Source organism: Pteropus alecto, unplaced genomic scaffold (genome assembly GCF_000325575.1).
Source record: "Pteropus alecto unplaced genomic scaffold, ASM32557v1 scaffold113, whole genome shotgun sequence".
Lineage (NCBI taxonomy): Eukaryota > Metazoa > Chordata > Mammalia > Chiroptera > Pteropodidae > Pteropus > Pteropus alecto.
In genome coordinates, this window is record NW_006433949.1 from 4,786,838 (window position 1) to 4,806,369 (window position 19,532).

The 19,532-nt window shown below is 40.9% G+C and overlaps 1 pseudogene; it reads left to right on the plus strand.

Annotated features, from left to right (window-relative positions):
- Nucleotides 1-402: 402 nt before the first annotated feature.
- LOC112477238 lies at nucleotides 403-518 on the plus strand (annotated as a pseudogene).
- The last annotated feature ends 19,014 nt before the right edge of the window (nucleotides 519-19,532 follow it).

Here is a 19,532-nt window from a genome sequence, read left to right on the forward strand (position 1 = left end):
CTGGCACTAAATATTCGTGGAGTCCTGCTGCTTATCAGTAAAACTTTCCATGACTCATGCTCTACAAATGGCAGATGCCGTCATTTTCTATATGATTACCCTGCTTCCTTTTTAACATTTGTCACCACTTTAATATTTGATATTTTATTGTCTACCTCTCTCCACTCAGAAGTAAGTTGCATAAGGGCAGGAAATTTATTTAGTGTGTTGTATCTCAGAGTCTAGAGAGGTGCCTGGTGCATAGTAAATGCTTACTAAGTGTGTATCGAAGGCACAGTGCACAGCACAAGATAAACACATAAGGAATGGTCATTGGCCGTGGTTCCATAGTATAGCAGTTAGCATGTCTGCTTTACATGCAGAAGGTCTTGGGTTCATGCCCCCATGGAGCCATGGTCCATGGTCTATGGCCATGCCACCCTGAACAAGCCCGATGTCTGATCTTGGAAGCTAAGTAGGGTCGGGCCTGGTTAGTACTTGGATGGGAGACCACCTAGGAAGACCAGGTGCTGTAGGCATAAATAATAATAAAAAATAGTCGTGGTTATTTTATCTTTTAGGTTCAATTCTTTTTGGCATATCCTCAAAAATTTTAATAAGAGCTCTATTGAGAAATCACATACCTGTAATTTAGTCATTTAAAGTATATCATTAGATGGTTTTTAGTGTATTCAGAGATGTGGACAATCATACCCCAGTCCATTTTAGAATATTTTTATCAGCTCATATAGAAGTCTCACGCTCTCTAGCTATCACCGCCCTAACCTCCCACCTCCCCAGGTATGAACAACCGCTAATCTGCCTTTTGTCTCATAGATTTGCCTGCTCTCTCTGGTCATTTTATATAAGTGTAATCATATAATACGTGATCTTTTGTGACTGGCTTTCACTTCGTATAATGTTTTCAAGGTTCCTCCATGTCGTAGCATGTGTCAATACTTTGTTCCTTTTTACGACTAAATAATATTCCCTTGTATGAACATGTTACATTTCGTTTACCCATTTATCAGTTGATGGACATTTGGGTTGGCTTCATATTCTGACTATTGTAAATAATCCTTCTATAACCATTCTTGTCCACGTTTTTGTGTGGACATATATTTTTATTTCTCTTGGGTGGATCCCTAGGGTAGACTTACTGGGTCATACAGTACCTCTACGTTTACCCATCTGAGGAATTGCCCAACTGTGTTCCAAAGTGGCTCTATCATTTCTTTTCCCACCAGTGGTGTATGAGGGATCTGATTTCTCCGCATCCTTGTAGTAGTGTTACACCTGACTTTTTGATTCTAGTCATCCCAGTGCCTGTGACGTGATATCTCATTGTGGTTTTGATTTGCATTTCCCTGATGACTAATGATGTCAAACATCTTGTCACATGCTTATTGGCCATTTTCATGTCTTTTGTAGAGAAAGATCGATTCAGATCCTTCGCCCAAGTTTTGATTGTGTGGGTTTTTTTTTTAAATTACTTTCTTACTTTTTCAGATAAAACTTCTTGTTCCTTATTAGGTAATGATTTGCAAATATGTTTCTCCCATTATGTGGCTTGTTTTTCACTTTCATGGAAGTTTTTTTAATGTGATGAGGTCCTGTTTATCTAGTTTTTCTTTGGGTGTTTGTGCTTTTTGTGTCATATTTAAGAATTCATTGCCAAACCCAAGGCCATTTACCCCTATATTTTCTTCTAAGAGTTTTATAGTTTTAGTTCTTACTTTTAGATCTTTGATACATTTGGGGTTTATTTTTGTGTACGGTGAGAGGTAACTCACACTTCATTCTTTTGCATGTGGCTACCCAGTTGTCCAAGCGCTATTTTTTGAAAAAACTATTCATTTTCATTATTTGAATGTTTACTTGTAATTTCACGAAATCTATTCCCCTCCTCATTGTAGTGTGAAGCCTCCAATATTGCTTCTCAAGGGGTGCAGCTGGGCTCTGTCCACAGTCACACTAGGATGACAGTGCTTTTGGCAGAATTCTCTTTGTTTCTTTCCCTGACCACAGTAAATATTAAGCTCCATTAATTGTTCTATTGTCAATGATGACCTGCGGCATAAATTGTCCCCACAAACTATACAATCCAAGAGAGTAGAATCACTAACAAAAAAGTTGTCATTTATACAGAGCAGGTGCTGTTCTAAGTATTCTTTATATATATTAAATCATAACGTAACCCTATAACATATCATTTATTATGCTTAACCCTATTATGCCTCATTTACTATGAGAAAATCGAGACATAGAGATTTTAAATCATTTGCCCAAGGTTATAGATTACTAGTAAGCTGTAGGGCTAGTATTTGAGTCCTGGCAATCTGACTCCGAAAATGTTCCGATAAATTGTCTAAAGCAAGTGCATAGTAAGTGCTCAATAAATAGCAATTAGTAAATGTATGCATCAATGAACTAATTTCTAAGTAAAGAAAATAATTTCTGATCTTGTATCTGGCTTTCTTATTTAGAAACTAGTTTGTCTCTGATCATGGCCTTCCTCCTTAAATGATGAGATCGGAGATAGCACCTTACCGTATCATATGCCTGTTACCTGGCTGATCACCTTGTTCCTGAGAAGGCAGGTACCAGGCTGTATTCTATACCTTGGCACATCCAACCTTGTCTCACCGCCAATAAATTCCAATGCAGGCTCTTCCATGGTGAATAATCACCCTATTGTTTTCCTGGCACTTAAACCCTTTTACTTGTTAAAGGTAGTTTTCATGTTTACTGCTATGCCGTCTTTATGGAGAGCACTTTACTGCCATGGCTTTGCAGTCATTTCCTCCTGACACATTTGCATATATATCGAATCCTGTCACAGGTGGACTCCAGTTGTCCCACTTCCTTTAATGAGGGTGGCAGGTTCGTCTCATTTAGGAAACCGCTGTTACCTTGGTGAGCTGGTTGGGTGCCAAAGTCCCACACATTTCCCAACAAAGTCATAAGTGTTACTGTTGTCAGTTCTCAGCTACTTGCAAGATGGCCACCTTCATGGACAATGATGGAAATAATGACCAGGATGACATCTCGGTATTTTGGTATTTATTTTATATAATGCTAAAGTTCTGGGGTGTGTGTGTACATATTTTATTTATTTACAGTGTGTGAAATAGAGGTGTCACTATCTTTACGATTTCTTTAGTCGAAGGATAATGTACTTAGGGCATATAAATAAATCTTAAGCACGCAGTCAGGCCCAGATAAAGATGCAGAACACCTGCAGCATCGTAGGAGGCCCCTTCGATGACTCCTCCCAGTCCACACTCCACTCTCAGTGTTGACCAGCCCTTCCAGCTTCTGTCATTCTAGGTTCATTTTGCCCGTCTTTGAACTTCATATAAAAATGGAATCATGCTGCATGTGTTGTGCTGTGTCTGTTTTCTCTTGCTCATTGTTGTGTCAGTGAGGATCATCCGTTTTGTTGCATGAAGTAGCAGTTTATCCCTTTTTACTGCTGTGTAGTGTTCTATTGTATGAGTGTAGCATAGTTTATTTTTCTGTTCTTCTATTAATAGACAGCTGGTTTGATTCCAGATTGGGGCTATTAGAAATAAAATACATACAAATCCGTGTAAATGTACATTTTCAATTCTCTTGGGTCATTTGCTAGGAATGAGTTTCTTTGAGTTACACAGTGGATGTATGTTTAATTTTATAAGACATTTCCAGATCTTTTCTCAGAATGGTTGTAGACTCTGTATCTCGATTTGAAATGTTTTAGACTCTTGGTTGTTCCACATCCTAGGCAACATTTTATGTTGTTTAGAGATTTAAGAAATGTTTTTTAGTATATGTGCTGCCGAAGCGAGCACTTTAAGGAATGGTTTTGATGGGCATTTGGTGTTTTCACAGTCTGGTTTTAATTTGCATTTCCCTGATGACTAATGCCATTGGATACATTTTCATGTGTGAATTGTTTTTGTATATCTTCCTTTGTGGAGTGTCTAAGATTTTTGACCATTTATTAAATTCTTTTATTATTGAGTTATAGAAGTTGTTTTTATATTCTAGATACAAGTACTTTATAAGATATATGTCTGTTGTGACTATTTTCTCTCAGTTTGTAGCTTCCCCGTTAATTTCCTTATTGGTGTCTTTTGAACAAACAGGTTTTAAATTTTATGATATCTAATTTATGGATTTTAAGAAAATATTATGGTTAGTACTTTCTATATGCTAAGAAATGTTTGCCTATTACAACACATTCTCCTATGTTTTCTTCTAGAAGCTTTATAGTTTTAACTGTTATGTTTAGATCTATGCCTCATTTTGAATTACTTTTTTTTGGCATGGTATGATACAGGGATTAAGATTTACTTTTTTCACGAGTATCTGGTTATTCCAGCACAATTTGTCAAAAAGACCCCTTTTCCTATAGAATTGCTTTGGCCTTTTGTAGAGAATCAGTTTACTAACATGTGGGTTTATTTCTGGAATCTTTATTCTGTCCCATTGATATATTTGTCTCTTTTTTCTATCACTCTCACACACTATCTTGATTACTGTTATTTTATAATAATCAGGTAATGTAAGTTCTTCAAGTTCGTCTCGTCTATTCTAGGTTGTTATGTGTCCTCCCAAAATTCTGTGCTAAAATCCTAACCTGTAGTACCTCAGAATATGACTTGATTTAGAGATAGGTTCTCTACAGAGGTTATCAAATTAAAATGAGGTGTGTTGTATGGGTCCTAATCCAATATGAGTTGTGTCCTTTTAAAAGGGGGAATTTGGACACAGACATGTACGCAGAGAGAATACCATGTGAATATGAAGGTAAACATCACGGTGATAATTCTACAAACCAAGGAACATCAAATATTGCCAGCATACTGCAAGAAACTAGGGGAGAGTCATGGAACAGATTTTCTCTTGCAGCCCTCAAAAGGAACCAAACGTGCCCATACCTCAGTCTTGTACTTCTAGCCTCCAGAACTGTGAGATAACACATTTTCGTTGTTTAAGCCATCCAGTGTGTGGTACTTACTTACAGCAGCCCCAGCAAACTAATACATAGGTGTTTTGCTTTTTCATAAAATTTTAGAATTTAGATTGTCAATATCTTTAGTCTGAGATTTTGATTGGGATTGTATTCAGTTTGGGGAGAATGGGCATCTTAACAACCTTGAGTCTTCTGATCCACGAACGTGGTATATCATTTCATTTATTTGGGTCATCTTAAATTTCTCTCAGCATTCTTCTTTAGTTTTCAGTGTATAGATCTTGTACATTTTTTCATTCAGTTTATTCCTAATTATTGTATTTGTTGATGCTTTTGTCAATTCTATTCTTTTTCTAACTTTGTTTCCCAGTTGTTCATTATGAGTAGAAATGAAATTTGTATCTTTATAAATTGACTTGTGCCCCATGACCTTGCTAAATTCACTTATTCTAGAAGGTATTTTTAGTATGAATTCATTAGCATTTTCTACATATACAGTTATGTTTATGTCATGACTGCAATTTGTTTAAAGTAATTTGCAGTAGGGTACAACAATGACTTCTTCTATGATCTCTGTGAGGCATGTAATCTCTCTGTACTCATCTATTGAGTGAGGTTGTTATATGGACTAATCTTTGAGATTCCTTTCAGATCTAAGACGATAAGAGACCTGGCTCTGTCATTTGCTTGTTTTGTGACTCTGGGCAAAATACTACATCTCTATGAGCCTCAGCATGTTCATTTATAAAAAAGGCATAATAATAGAAAAACATCCCTGTCAAAGACTAGTTATAAGGAACCAATGAACAAAGCATGTGCAGTGCTTATCAAGACTTAGAAGATTGCAAGCACTCAGTAACTGTTATGTACTGGGGTATAATAATATATATAAATGTACCAGAACCTGGTTCCTGGTACAGAGCTTCTAAACCCCTTCGAATTGCTTGAGTGATAGGAGTGGCTTTTGTTATTCATAACTTTCTACCCTTTTTTAGACACCTATTATAATGAGTTGACTCCAGGTGGGGTCCCTAGATAGTTTCAGGATGGGGGCGGTCATCAGTAAGACCAAACTTGTGATTAAAGGGTGAGACCCTTCAGCTCCTCCATCTCTGGGAGGGGACAGGAAATTGACTTATTAACATAAGTTAACATGCAGCACTTAGGGACACCATCACTAAGCATACTCTGAGATACGTGTGCATGTGGCTTCCCCAAAGCCATCAGCTTAGGAAAGTGGTTCTCAAACTGAAATATGCCTCAGAGTTTCCAGAGGAACATGTCAAAAGACAGTTACCTGGGCTCCACACTCGCAGATCTGATTCATAGCCCAAGAAGGGTCCAGGATACCCGCAAGTAATTCTGACACAGCTCTACTGACCAAAACCTTTGCTTTAAGCAGTGATTCTTAGTCCAGGCTGCACATGAGAGTCACCTAGGGAGATTTTAAAACTTAAGATGTCTAGCCACCCCCACCGCCACCCCCAGAACTACTGAATCAGAGCCTCTGGTGGGTGCACAGAATTATTCCCAGTAAAGCTGACCCACAGATTCACCTGTTCACCCCCTCCCGCTCCTTGTTTCCTTCCTCCGTCACTTTGCATATCTCTTGCTTTGTGTCTTTGTATTTATTTCTGCATTTGTATCTATTTTGTTTTACTCCTCTATGTTTCTGTCTCTGTCTTTCTGTGTTTGTCCTTCTTCAGTCGACCTGTGTCTCCCGGCACCGCTCGCCTCTGTCTCTCTGTATTTCGTGTCATCTCTCTGGGTGAGCCTCTCTGCGTCTCTGCTTCTCTGTGTCTCTCTTCTGTCTCTCCCTTTTCCCAGGTCGATTGCTGCGTGTATCTCTGTGAGTCTCTGCCTCTGATTCTTTTCTGTCCTGGCTCTTGCTCTGATTCTGGGTCTCTCTTTTCCCTTGTCCTGCCCGCTGTGCATCTCTCTGTGCATCTGAGCGTGTGGCTGTGTGTGTCTCTCCCCATTATTTATCTAGTGTTTTTCATCTCTCATAAAACCTATCCCTTCCTCCTACCGCCCAGCCCCCCAGCCCCTCTTTTTGTGAAATACAAAAAGACTCTCCTGGGGAGCAGCCTGAAATACCTGGGCCATGCCCCAGACCCCTGCAGCCCTCAGAATGTTCAGCTCTAATCAGGAGCCCCATCCGGGCCAGTCCCACTCCCTCGAGGCCTTATCTCAGCCTCCTGTGCTGCCAGAGATAAGATGCCCTTTGTGGCAGGGTTGCCTTAGGCATGACCCTCAGAAGACTAGATAAGAGAAGCAAGGCCTTTGGGATCCTGAAGTCCCTCTCCTTCCCCCTCCTCCTCTCCCCAAGCTGAAAACTGACCTTCCTAGCATTGACCCTAAGTCTCCCAGGATTCACTCAGGCTTTTATGGCTCACCTAAACAGCCCTTACAATGATCAGACTGACATCTTTTTTCTGAGTTAATGTTAATATTGCTAATTCATCATTAATTAAATAATTGGCTTCCCAATATTTATTAAACACCGCTGTGTACCATATTCTGTGTTGATAATATAGCAGTAAAGATAATAGATGCAATATTGTAAATCTCAGCAATCGTAATAAATGAATTGGGTTGCGTACCTACTGTGTTCCAGGAGCTTAATTTATATGAAGAACTTTATACCAGAATTCCTTAAAGGACAACTGTCCCTTTTAGTAGAAAACAATTATCCACTTGTAATTATTATAGCTATTAAGTAATTATAGCTGTTAATACACCGGACACTTAACTCCCTTGTATTCAGGGTTGATATTTAAAATGTTTAACAAATGATGAATTAACCAATAAATACATTTGCTGCACTTCTCACTTGTATTACAATTAGTTGCATAAACAGCAAATCTGTCATTAACTCATTCATTCATTCATGTCCTCATTCATTTATTCTTTCTTTCAGCACACTATTAAGGGCCCACTGGATATCAAGCACTGTGTTAGGAACTGGGGATACAACAATTAAGGAGACATCATAATTAAACTAAGAGAAGGGGGATAGAGACAGACATTGCCAAGTTTGTGAAACGTGACGAAGAAATAATTCGAGAGTGTACACCAGGAAGTTTAACCTAGTTAGAGGCATCAGGGAGGGCTTTCTGGAGGAAGGGACATTAACACTAAGACTTAAATGGTGAACAGGGGTTGGTCAGGCAAGGGCTCTTATTTGCCAATTTTCGTGTTCTGCAAGATAGAACATGATGTCCTGAGCATAGGAAGGCATCACCAAATTAATAGATAAATAAAACAGGTTGACTCTGAAAGCACATTTCTGGCTGGGTGGTAATTGGCTAAAGAAGCCGTAAGGAAGATGCATCACATCTTCTGTCGTTGCATGCGCCCAGCTCCTGGTCTAGAAGCAAAGGCCATTTTCTGCACTCAAAAGTCATGGGGATGTCTGAGCTTTCAACAGACTTTCTCTGATCACTCCCTGAGACTGAGAAGACAAATGAGAGCCCGGGAAAGTAGGCCTAGGAGACAAAAGTTGATGAGAAAGTGTTTTATAAGGTCCTAGGCTCTCAAATCCATGCCTGGAGGGGTCACGCTGGTCTGTGTTGCTAGAGCTTCTATAACACTAGAAATCTGAATTTTCATGTAAAACCTTCTAATTTTCATATTGGAAACTAATTTAAAACTTAAAAAAAAAAAAAAAAAGGAAGTCATTGCATACAGCAAACCAAAAACACCTATGGGGGCTGCTGTCTTAGTCCGTTTGGGCTTCTGTAACAAGAATACCGTAGACTGCATGGCTTAAACAGCACACATCAGCGGGCCAGCAGGATTTGGTGTCAGATGAGAGGCCACTTCTTGGTTCATAGACGGCTGACTTCTTGCTGTGCCCTCTCATGGTGGAAGGGGTTAGGCAGCTCTTTGGGGAGTAATCCCATTCATGAGGGTTCTACCCTCCTGACCCAATCACCTCCCCAAAGGCTCTGCCTCTTACTATCACCACCTTGGGGGTTAGGATTTTGGGGGGACTCAAACATCCCAGTCCATAACAGCTATCATTCCTGTTTTTGAAGTGATTTCCTAAAATGGGAAGGGAATAAGAGGAACTTATATTTACCATGCAGCAACGCTGTTCTGAACATTGTACTACATGTTCTGTGGGTCTTCATCATGAATATTCATCGCATGAATAGCTCTATTATCTTGTTTAATCTTTGCAGCGACCTCATGGGACTGGTATTAGAATTTCCATTGAAGAAGATTGCCAAATTAAGTCTGCAGAGACCCAGTATTAACCATAAGGAAGCTTAATATTCGAACAGAATTGGAAGTAAACTAAGAAGGGGAGAAGGCTTTTGAATTAGAGACCTGATTTTATAAGACCACCCAGGTGGTCTTATAAAGAGCCTTGAATGGCCAGAGGTTTGCCTAAAAACTGTCCTGTTGTTGATCAGTTGTCTTCACTAATTACTTTCCCACGACTCTCTTGCTTAGAGAGTTGTAACATGCTGGTATAGGAACCTGGCTCCCCGGTTACGTAAAATGTATGTAACTCATAAAGCGAGTCACTATTAACTAATTCACGTCTGGAGTATTTGAGAGCCGCTCAGCTAAGCAACACTCATACCTCCATTTTCTGATCTCTCGCTGCCTCTGAGATAATTCAGTCCTTTTATTTGATTGTCTATGGGAGTAGCATCTTAGAAAAGACGATCAGAAAACACTTCCTTTTAGTACAACTTCTGTAATTTTTGCCCAAAATGAGCATTCTGTAACCCCAGGGTCTTAAAAGAGCTCCTGTACTAGTTAGGATTTCACGAGATGAACCCCAAGGCCCCTCTGAGTATCTCCAAGTGGGATTTACTGAGGTTGTGGATCTTCGAGCCAGCCCCGTGGAGATGTTGTCTGTTCTAAGATGTGAACCCCATGAACAATCAGATAAAAGGGATTAACTATCTCAGAGTCACTGGAAGGTCAGAAACTGAATGGAGTAGCCTTGTTGCTTAGCAGAGTGAACCTTAAATTCTGGCATGCATTAAAACATCATGGTGCTTGTTAGAATGCAGATTTTTGATCCTGGTCCTCCATTCTGATTTATTGGGAGTATTTGTGATGGCAGAAGGCTAAGCTATTGTATCAAGAGGCTCAACAATAATGTGGCTCAGAAAACAAAGAAGATATTTCTTCCACACACGTTAAAACCCAAAGCGAACGTTTCTTATTTGTGGATATTTTGCTTCATGAGATGCAAATCAAGGCAGATCGAGGACGGCCACATATTATTTGACACTCCTCTCCTTGAGAAATGAGGTCGATGTCCCCTCCTCTAGAATCTGGACAGGCTCTGTGACTACTCTGAGCCACAGAATGCTGGGCCCCGGTGTGAGAGAGACTATAGGCTTCCATGTTTTTTCTCTCAGAACACTCATTCTTAGAACTCAGCTGTCATGCTGTGCGGAAGCCCGACCCCCTGTGAAGAGGCACATGTGGAGAGAAGCTAAGGTTCCTGGCTTTCAGTGTCACCTGAACTCTCAGATGAGAGACAGAACTGACTCACCAGCCACGGACATGGATTGGATCCTCTAGTCCCAGTTGAGCCTCCTCACCTGGGGACCTGGGGAAGCCAACCCCATCAGTCCCCACCCAAGTCATAGATTCGCGTGCCTGACAAATGGCAGTCGTTTAAAGCGGCGAAGACTTAGGATGGTTTGTTGTGCAGCTACTGATAACCAAACCACGCAGACATTCAGAGATCCAGGTTTCTTTTATAAGAGGCACCTCCACCTTCTACAAACGTTTCATCATCTGCTCAGTCAAGGGTAAGTTCCCACCATGTCCAGATTTGAATTAGTCGGAGACGATGAAAAGGATGTATCGATTTCTTACCCACATTGACTTGGAACTGGTACCTGCTGCTTCTGCTCACATTCCATTGGTGAGAACTTGTCATCAGGCTGCATCTAATTGCGAAAAGACAGGGAATACAGTCTCTTACTGTGCAGTCACATTCTCAAGTCACTGAGAAGAAAGGGGAGAATGGATTCCATTGGAAGTCTACCAGTCTGGACTGGGGCACAGAGATCTGCTTTTTTTTTTTTTGCAAGCCTCCCAGATGATTTTGATGTAGGTGGTCAGGGTATAGCAAGTATGACAGAGAGATCTGAGTCTGAAACTAAATTCTACCATTTACCAGCTGGGTGACACCTCTGAGTTTCTTTGTGTCTATAATGCATGAAAAGTGTAAGTGCGGGACTTGGTGTACAGCAAGATCTAAGAAGTGAAAGGAAGGAAGGAAGGAAGAGAAGGAAGTACAGAAGGATAGGATGGACCGAACGAAGGAAGGAAAGAAAAAAAGAATGGTTTTATTGCTAAATGAATCAAATGTTTCATTTTATCTTTTGGAACCCGAATACACTCAGTCATTTTATTTAAAATATCCCTTTTTACCTTCACATCAACCTTAGTCTTAGCCCCATTCTACAGACAAGGAAACTGAGACTCGGAGAAGTTAAGTAAGCAGACCGAAAACATTCAGTTGTTAAGTGCTAGTGTCCAAATTTGACACAAGATTTGTTTCTGATGTTTGATTACAAATAATATATTTTTAACAAAGTAAAAAGGCACCGTTGATGGTTTCAGGGCAAAGAAGTGGCATATCAGGACTCCGTTGTGGAAAGATAAATCTGAAAGTGTTGCTATGAGATGTCAGGAAACTGGAGGCAGGAGAACCGGTTTAGGAATGAGGTGGAGAGTTTCTGAACTAGGCTCAATGAAGTGAAAGCTAAATACATTCCTGCCTCACCCTCTGCGGTTACTTATCTGCAAGGGGGCAATCTCAGATATAGTAATTCTGTTCTTCACTTCAACATGCCTTTGCAAAACATGCCAACTCTTCTCTTTGTTTGGATATGGCTATCCATGTTTAGCGTTGGTCCCAGACCTGGATAGGACCTTTTTCTGTGCCCGGTTTACCCATTTGGAAATGGGAGTTACAACGGCAGCTATAGCTATTTTATAGAGATTCTATGAGGAATGTATGGGAATGTATCTTTAAAAGTTGAAGTCATCAACTTGATCATAAGGTTGACTGTAAGTTGAACAAAACAAGACAGCAGGAAGCACTCATTTCAACTTCACTTTCATGATTGATTCTTTATGTCTTAATTTTGCAAATTAAAATTTTCAGATATTAAAGGAGGAGGTAGTGGAGAGAAATTGGAAGATAGATTTTCTTGTGTTGTAGTTTCCATGGTGACCAACTCTCAGGCATCAACCACTGGCTGAAATACAGATAAATAAGAAAATGATTGCAAAGTGCTTTGCACAGTGCCTGGCACATAGTAAACAATCACTATATATGACACCAGAGTCACCGCCTCTGCCAAAGTAGCATACACGTAGATGCTTTCTGTGAAGAGCATCATGGGCAATTCCTTTTCCTTTGGAGTGCGTCTGCCTGAACATTCTGAGCCGTAAAAAGGTTCTAAGGCAGTAAATCTTTAAGGGATGGGACTTAGCTGAGGATTATGATTTGTGGGGTCCCCCTTATTCTGAACCAACTGCACAATGGGGCTTCACCCATCCCAGTTCCTTCGTGTCTTATTTAAGACATTTTTGTCAAACTCGAGCTCAAGAGATTCTCCTGTATTGTCTTTTAGAAGCTTTATTATTTTTTCCTTTCACATTGAGATCTGCAGTCCACCTGGAATTGATTTTTGTGCATACCAGGAGGTAGAGATCAGGATTCAGATTTTTCCACGTAGATGGCCAATTGACCTCACATCATTTATTGAAAAAGTCACTGTTTTTCTATTGCTCTCTAGTGGCACCTTTGTTATAAATCAAGTGTCTTTGTGTATGTGGATTTGTTTCTGAGCTCTCTGTGCTGTTTCATTTATCTCTCTTTTTATCAAAGCATGCTCCATTAATTACTCTGCCTTTATAGTAACTCCTGATACCCAGTAGCAAAATTCATCCGACTTTGTTCTTTTTTTTTTTTGTGTGATAATCTTGGCTCTTTGATTTTCCGCACATATTTTAGAATTACCTTGTAAATTTCCACCCAAACAAAAAAACTTGCTGGGATTTTTATTGGGATTGTAGTCTTTAGATCAATTGAAGAGAAGTGACATCTTTACAACATTCACAATATCAATTCATATTTTTCTCACAATGGCGCTCTGAGGTAGGTTCTGTTGTCATCCCCACTGACAGATGTGTATACTATGTAGCTGCTTCTTTGTAGCTGGGGCACAGGAATGCGAACTAACCCAGGGCACGACCAAGGAAGAGAGGTGGGCATGGTCTGCCCCACCTGGACCTGTGTTATATCTTTGGCATGGTTTAAAATTACTGGCTCATGATGGTAATATAAAGCAGAGTGATGGTAGTCAGTTTTATTACATTGCTTTTCAATTCTCTGTTAACCATACACTCTCTTGCTCTCTGCGCCTCTCCCACTGCCCTGGGTAGGCCGGTGACCTAATCCTGTCAGTCTTATTCACCTGTGTAAAACTTCAGTCTGGAGGTGAGCACTCTTGGTAAACAGGTATGGGTGGAATCCATCTTTGAGTGAGCAGGTAGCAAACATACCCAGCTTTTTAGGAGCAGCAGTGGTCGGCGGGGGGAGGAGGGAGCAGAGGTGGCCTTTCAAACCCAGAGTCACTAATGTTAGCTGAGGTGTCCATCAGGAGGAGTGGTAGCAGTTGTTTTTGCTGAAATGGTCTACTTTGGGTTTTATTCCTGGCAATCTAAACCCTGATCACGATTCTTTGGCCCTCACTGGAGATGCCAGAAAATTTTGATATCATTAAACAATTTTTTTTCTGTTAAACTTGGTAGAGGTACTGCGATTACTTGCAACTGAGGATCCTGGTGAGTAGAGTTATTATTGTTATTATTACTATTAGTCATGCCTCCTCCGCCCAGTTTATACACTGCCATCTTTCTGCACCGCATGCTAACCCAGACTTCCCGAATACCAAACCTTGTTCAGCTCACACACGCCAGACACCTGCTTGTCTGGAGCCAGGGATTAGAAAAATACCAATTAGGACTTGTATTGTCAGGCCGGAGGGTGATGAATGGTGTCTCTGTTTGCAGTGGCCCCACATTAGGAATGACTCCTCATGTTCAGGAGCCCCTCAACTCCCCTCGATTTGGCAAGAGTTAAATGATATCATGTGGAAGGAGCCAGCATGCTGCTGGCTAAAGAACCAATAAATCATGCTGTGGACGTGGGGAAACAGCTAGACCTTCCCTGGAAAGGCTTTCTCGTCCAAGGTACCATTAGTAATGCTACAATTTGCAATCATAATAAAAATAAAAGTAATAGGAAAACCACGTAGAGGCAATTCCACTGCCTACTGGATTTTTAATTTTCTTGAGGATGCCAGAGGCAATCTTGAGCCCATTATATCTAAATGAGGCACATTATAAAAGGCTTGCAAAGTCCAAACTGCTTTTACAGCCATTAATTAGCCAGACTTCTAAAAAGGCCCATAAGATGTAGCTTGGGTATGGTCTCTGGTCTCCAGAATAGGGTTGTAGGGTGCAGAGAGGTCAGATGTCATTGATTTAGTTATTATTCTCTTGCCTTTTTCACTCATCTCAGTTCTAATCAGATGTTGCCTTTTTGAGGTTGTGGGGAAGGAGGATACTATATAACCAAGCACTAAATGGGAACGCTCTGAACTTTCCTGCGAGGCTGTGGGCAACTTGAACACAGGGACCGATGGTATCTCATTAGTTCCCATATCTATACTATCTTGTGTATAGTGAGTATGTCAACAAGCATCCTTGTTGGCTAGGGACAGCAACCTAACTCTGGCTTTCTTCAACTAAGTGAATATATATTAGGAGGCTATGGGGATACATGGAATGAATGACGGACCGGAGGACCAGCTTGTAGAGGAATACCATCAGGAATTACAGAGTGTGTAGCCGCAGAAATCGTCTGGTTCACACAACTTCAGCCTTCAGGCACTAGCTCAAGATCCCCTCCCCCCCGGAGAGAGCCCGGGATCAGAGGGACTTAAGTCATTCTCTTTCTCCTTTATGGCTTTCACAGTGGCTAGGGGGCCCTCATTCAGATCCACTCTCAGTGGGAGAGCTCCCGAAATGGAAATCGGCATGCCACATTTTTTGTGTGAAAATCGGTTTTTAAGATTCCTTAAGAAGCAAGTTGACTTTAGGAGCTAGACGGCCTGAGTTTAAATGCTCTGCGTGCTCGCGTGATCCTGGGCAGGTTATTTAACATCTCAGTGCCCCCATGGCTCTCTGAGACACCCCTCAAAGGACTGTCATAAGGATTAAGTGGTTCAGTGTGTGTGAGGCACTAAGGAGAGCTTCTGGAACATCTCAGCTCTCGGATAGGTGTGTGTGGATATTATCATCTGTCCTGATGAGGGCATAGTCCCTTTGCTGCTGCAGAGTATTCCACTTTGTCACTATACCCCGTAGATGGATATTAGATTATTTTCCAACTCTTGGCTTTTACAAGCAACTCAGTTTTGAAAATTGTTCCTTCCCTGTGTGCATCACAACTATCTGCATTTTTCTCTAGGATAGATGCCAGGAAGAGAAATGTCAGTATCCCAGGGCATGAGTATTTTTTTTTAGTTCTAGAAAGTACTGGCAAACAGCCCTCCAAAGGTACTGAACCTAAGTGCAGCGCATCATTGGAGTGGGATAATCTAGTTCTTACCTGGTTCAATCTGCATTTTTGGAGAAACCCAGTCTCCCTCTTGCTCATTAAGCCATGTCTATTTTCGGAGCTCAACTGACATCTCTGGCTGTGCTTCTCTTCATAATTCCAGTTTTGTGTCCTCAAGCAGTTCCTTGCTATTGTTTCTCTTTCCTGATTTTATTTAATGTGGCCAAGTGCTTTTGGAATCCTGGGTAATTGTGGCAGACAATGCACAGAATGGAATGTGGAATCGGAGGTGCTGAATGTCGCTTTTGTAAGGAGTCTTTGGCGTGATTTCAGCCTGAAATGGAGCACTTTGCACTCAGCCTAAATTGCCTCAAGCACCTGGCATGCTGGGTGTGTGCTGCAGAAGGCTGAGTATTTCTCAGAAAGAGTTCAGGCTGCTTTTTGTGGCTTTGGAAACAGGACACCAGCTCACCAGGGGAGAAAAGATTTAAACCCAAGCATTGGGCTTCAAACAGAATTTTCCTTTCTGACCCTGCAGATTTCAGCCAATGGGCCTTTTCTAGTAACCTACCTCAGAGGGAGTAATGCCTCAAAATAGAGAAAAGGGAACGTTAGCCACTTAGGGCCTAAATTGACCATCGTAAAATACCCTTACTTATTTATTATTATTTTTCAGAGGTATATTTGCAAAACAAGAGCTTGAAAGATTACCTAAAAATGTAAATAAACACCTTAGCAGCTCCTTGGAGAAGATGGATTTAATGTCACCTTATAATTTCCCGTTTCTTCTGAAAGTTTGCCCCTCACTCCCTGTCATGATGGTTGCATTTGGTCAACTACCTGCTGGTGTGACAATTTTGCTTTATTTCCTTTCTATGCCTGGGGAAAAGAAAGGTTTTAAAATAAAGGTCTGCAATGGTGCTTTGCATTCAGATGCTAACGAGATGGTGAGGCAGAGTTTTGGATACTAAATGTTTACATTAAAATGGAAATATATAATTGATTTTTCGAATAGTGCCTCCTATTCACTTTTAAAATATACTTCTTGGGACAAACAAAATGGAAAGAAAATCACCATCTTTAAGTAATATTGGCTGAGGCAGCAACTTCTGGTGAGCTACAGCACAAACTAAGTATAAAGATAACTGTTTCCAATAGTGCATCGATAAACCATTGTCTCTGTTACAATAGAAAAAGAGACTTTATTTCTTAGTTGGGCATGAGATTATTATCATTTTAAGTACTTTTTCTAATGGTGGCAATTCCTCAGTAAAATGATACTTTCTCTTCAGGGGACAAGTAAAAAAGTTGATCTTTCACGATGAATAAAGTTGAGTTCCTATTAGTCTCCTGATTTGACCATTGCTAGATGGTTTGAGGACTGGATGAAACACCAGTGTTCTGGGGTCTGAGAGATGTGGATTGGGATCTAAGCTCAGCCACTTACCCGCTGTACATCTTAGGGTCTCTTTGAGCCAGTTTTTCCACATCTGAAAAATGGGGGGCGGAAAAAAAGGCTGAAAGAAGGGCAGAGTTACCAGAAAATGGAGAGAAGAAAACCCAGTTTAAATAATAATTCAAAATATCTTCCCGTTATGGGGATAACGCTATGAATAACAAGGTTAACTCACATTTATTGAGTGCTTATTGTGTGCTAGGTACTGAAGAACGTTATTTGCGTTACCAATGTAATTCTAATAACTTTATTAGATAGGTACTGTTAAGTAGGTACTAATATTATGCTGGTTTTAAGGATATTGGTTAATTTATTCAAAAAATGTTTATTAAATGAGTTTGTATTGCTCAGTAAAATAGAATTCGTTGATTTATTCATTGAAGTATTTATTGAGCATCCACTGTGTACTAAGCAATACGCTAAATTCTGGAGCTATGTTGGTAAGCGAAATTAACCACGGTCCTTGCTCTTGTGGAAATTAGAGTTCGGATGGGGAGGCAGATCATAATCAAATCATCTCAACACATAGGTGAACTGTTATAAAGTAAACAGAATGTTAAGCATGGGGACTTGTGTCTCTGAGGAGCACCTGACGAAGAAATCTGCTCCAGACTTGGGGAAGCGACCTGTGCTGAGATCTGAAGGAGGTGCTGGAATTAGGTGAGGAGGAGAGCATGGGGGTGGGCGTGTTGCAGGCGGAGGGAGCAGCCCTGGCAAAGGCCTGTGGCGGGAGAAGCGCGGCATGCGAATGAGCCCCCTTTCCCCTAGCCATTTGGATCTCTGTCTCTCTGGTCCCAGAAAACGATAAGGATCAGGGCATTTTCCCAGCATTTGGCCACGTTTTCAATTAAGAAACCGTGCTTTGTGGGGAAGAGGAAAGGTATGCTACAGCAGGTGGGGTCATAATTCTCACTCTTGTTTAGAAAATTTTGCTCTCGGGGCCTTGCCAAGATTTCCTTGCATCCCCGGAAGCTATTTAGCTGAAACCCAAGTCAAAGTGAAGAGAAGAAGTCACCACTTTGGGTAAAGCCTAAAAAATCAATGCGGTAGCCCAACTGGCCACTGGTGACATGGAAAGCCTTGAGGGGAGTTGTCTCAACTCTTGGGGACCAATTGCTTGACACAGTACGCGAATGATTGAGACAGATCACGGAACTGTTTGACAGATGTCCTGGGATCTTATCACACCGTATCAGACTTGGGCTGGAGCATCTCACAATTGAAATTCCTCTCATGGGTGGTGAGCATGTGTGCTCATGCTAATGAATTAAAGTCTGCCAAGTATTTTTACATTTCTGAGACAAAATGAAATAGAAGTGGGAGATTTTGTCATTGTGAATGTTATTGATACTCTGCTTCTCAGCAGAGGCAGAAAATGTTCTTGTTAAAATGCCCTGTGTTCTGACAACACACCAGAACATGTGTTGGGATGTTGCTAGCCACAAGGGCCTTTCTCAGCCATGTGTGAGTATGTGTGTGTGTGTGCATGCATGTGTGTGCATCAGGATGGGTAAACATTAGGCGGAGAAACAAGGGGGGATTTATCTGATTTGTAAAAGATCTCAGAAATCACCCCTGAAGCCTGCTTAATTGAGAAGTCCCCTTTCATTGAAGAATGGACATGAAATTCTTTGATTTTCCCCAGTAACTACTATGAGGATAATCTCTGTTCACCTCTCACCCACTTCCCACCTTCGCGCTACCTATTAAGTGAGGTTGGTCCCATAACTTTCCAATCTCCTTGAGTCGTGAAAACAGTCCGGTCGCCAGGCCACATTTCAACTGTGATCTTATATTTTATTCGCATTTCCCCTTATGTTTCCCCAGCATTGGCAGGATTTAGGAGATGGTGCTGGCTCCTTTTTTTTTTTTTTATTCTTCCTGTGTTGAGGTAGGAAGGAGAAAGAGGCGAAGAAGAGGACATTCCTTTTTCTTTTTAATAGATTTTATGTTTTAGAGCAGTTTTAGGTTCATAGAAAAATTGAACAGAAAGTTCAAAGAGTTCCTATATACCTCTGCCCCACACATCTGCAGCCTCCCCCGCCTCAAAACCCCCCAGCAGAGGAGACATTTATTACAGTCAGTGGACATACACTGACACGCCATTATGACCCGAAATCCATAGTGTACATGAGGGTTCACTCTTGGTGCTGCACGTCCTATGGGTTTGGACCAATGTATAATGACTGACATGTACTCATCATTATAATTTCCATACAGAATGGTTTCTATGCCCTGAAAATCCTATGTGCTCTGTCTATTCATTCCTTCCTCCTCTCTCATCCCTGGCAACCACTGATATTTTTACTATCTCAATCGTTTTCTAGAATATCATACATGGAATAAATACAAATTGGCTTCCTTCACTCAATAAGTTTCCTTCATTCCTTTTCATGGCTTGATAGCTCATTTCTTCTTAGCGCTGAATGATATTCTAGTGTGTGGATGTGCCGTAGTTTATTTATCCGCTCACCTACTAAAGGACATATTGGTTGCTTCCAGATTTCGGCAATTAA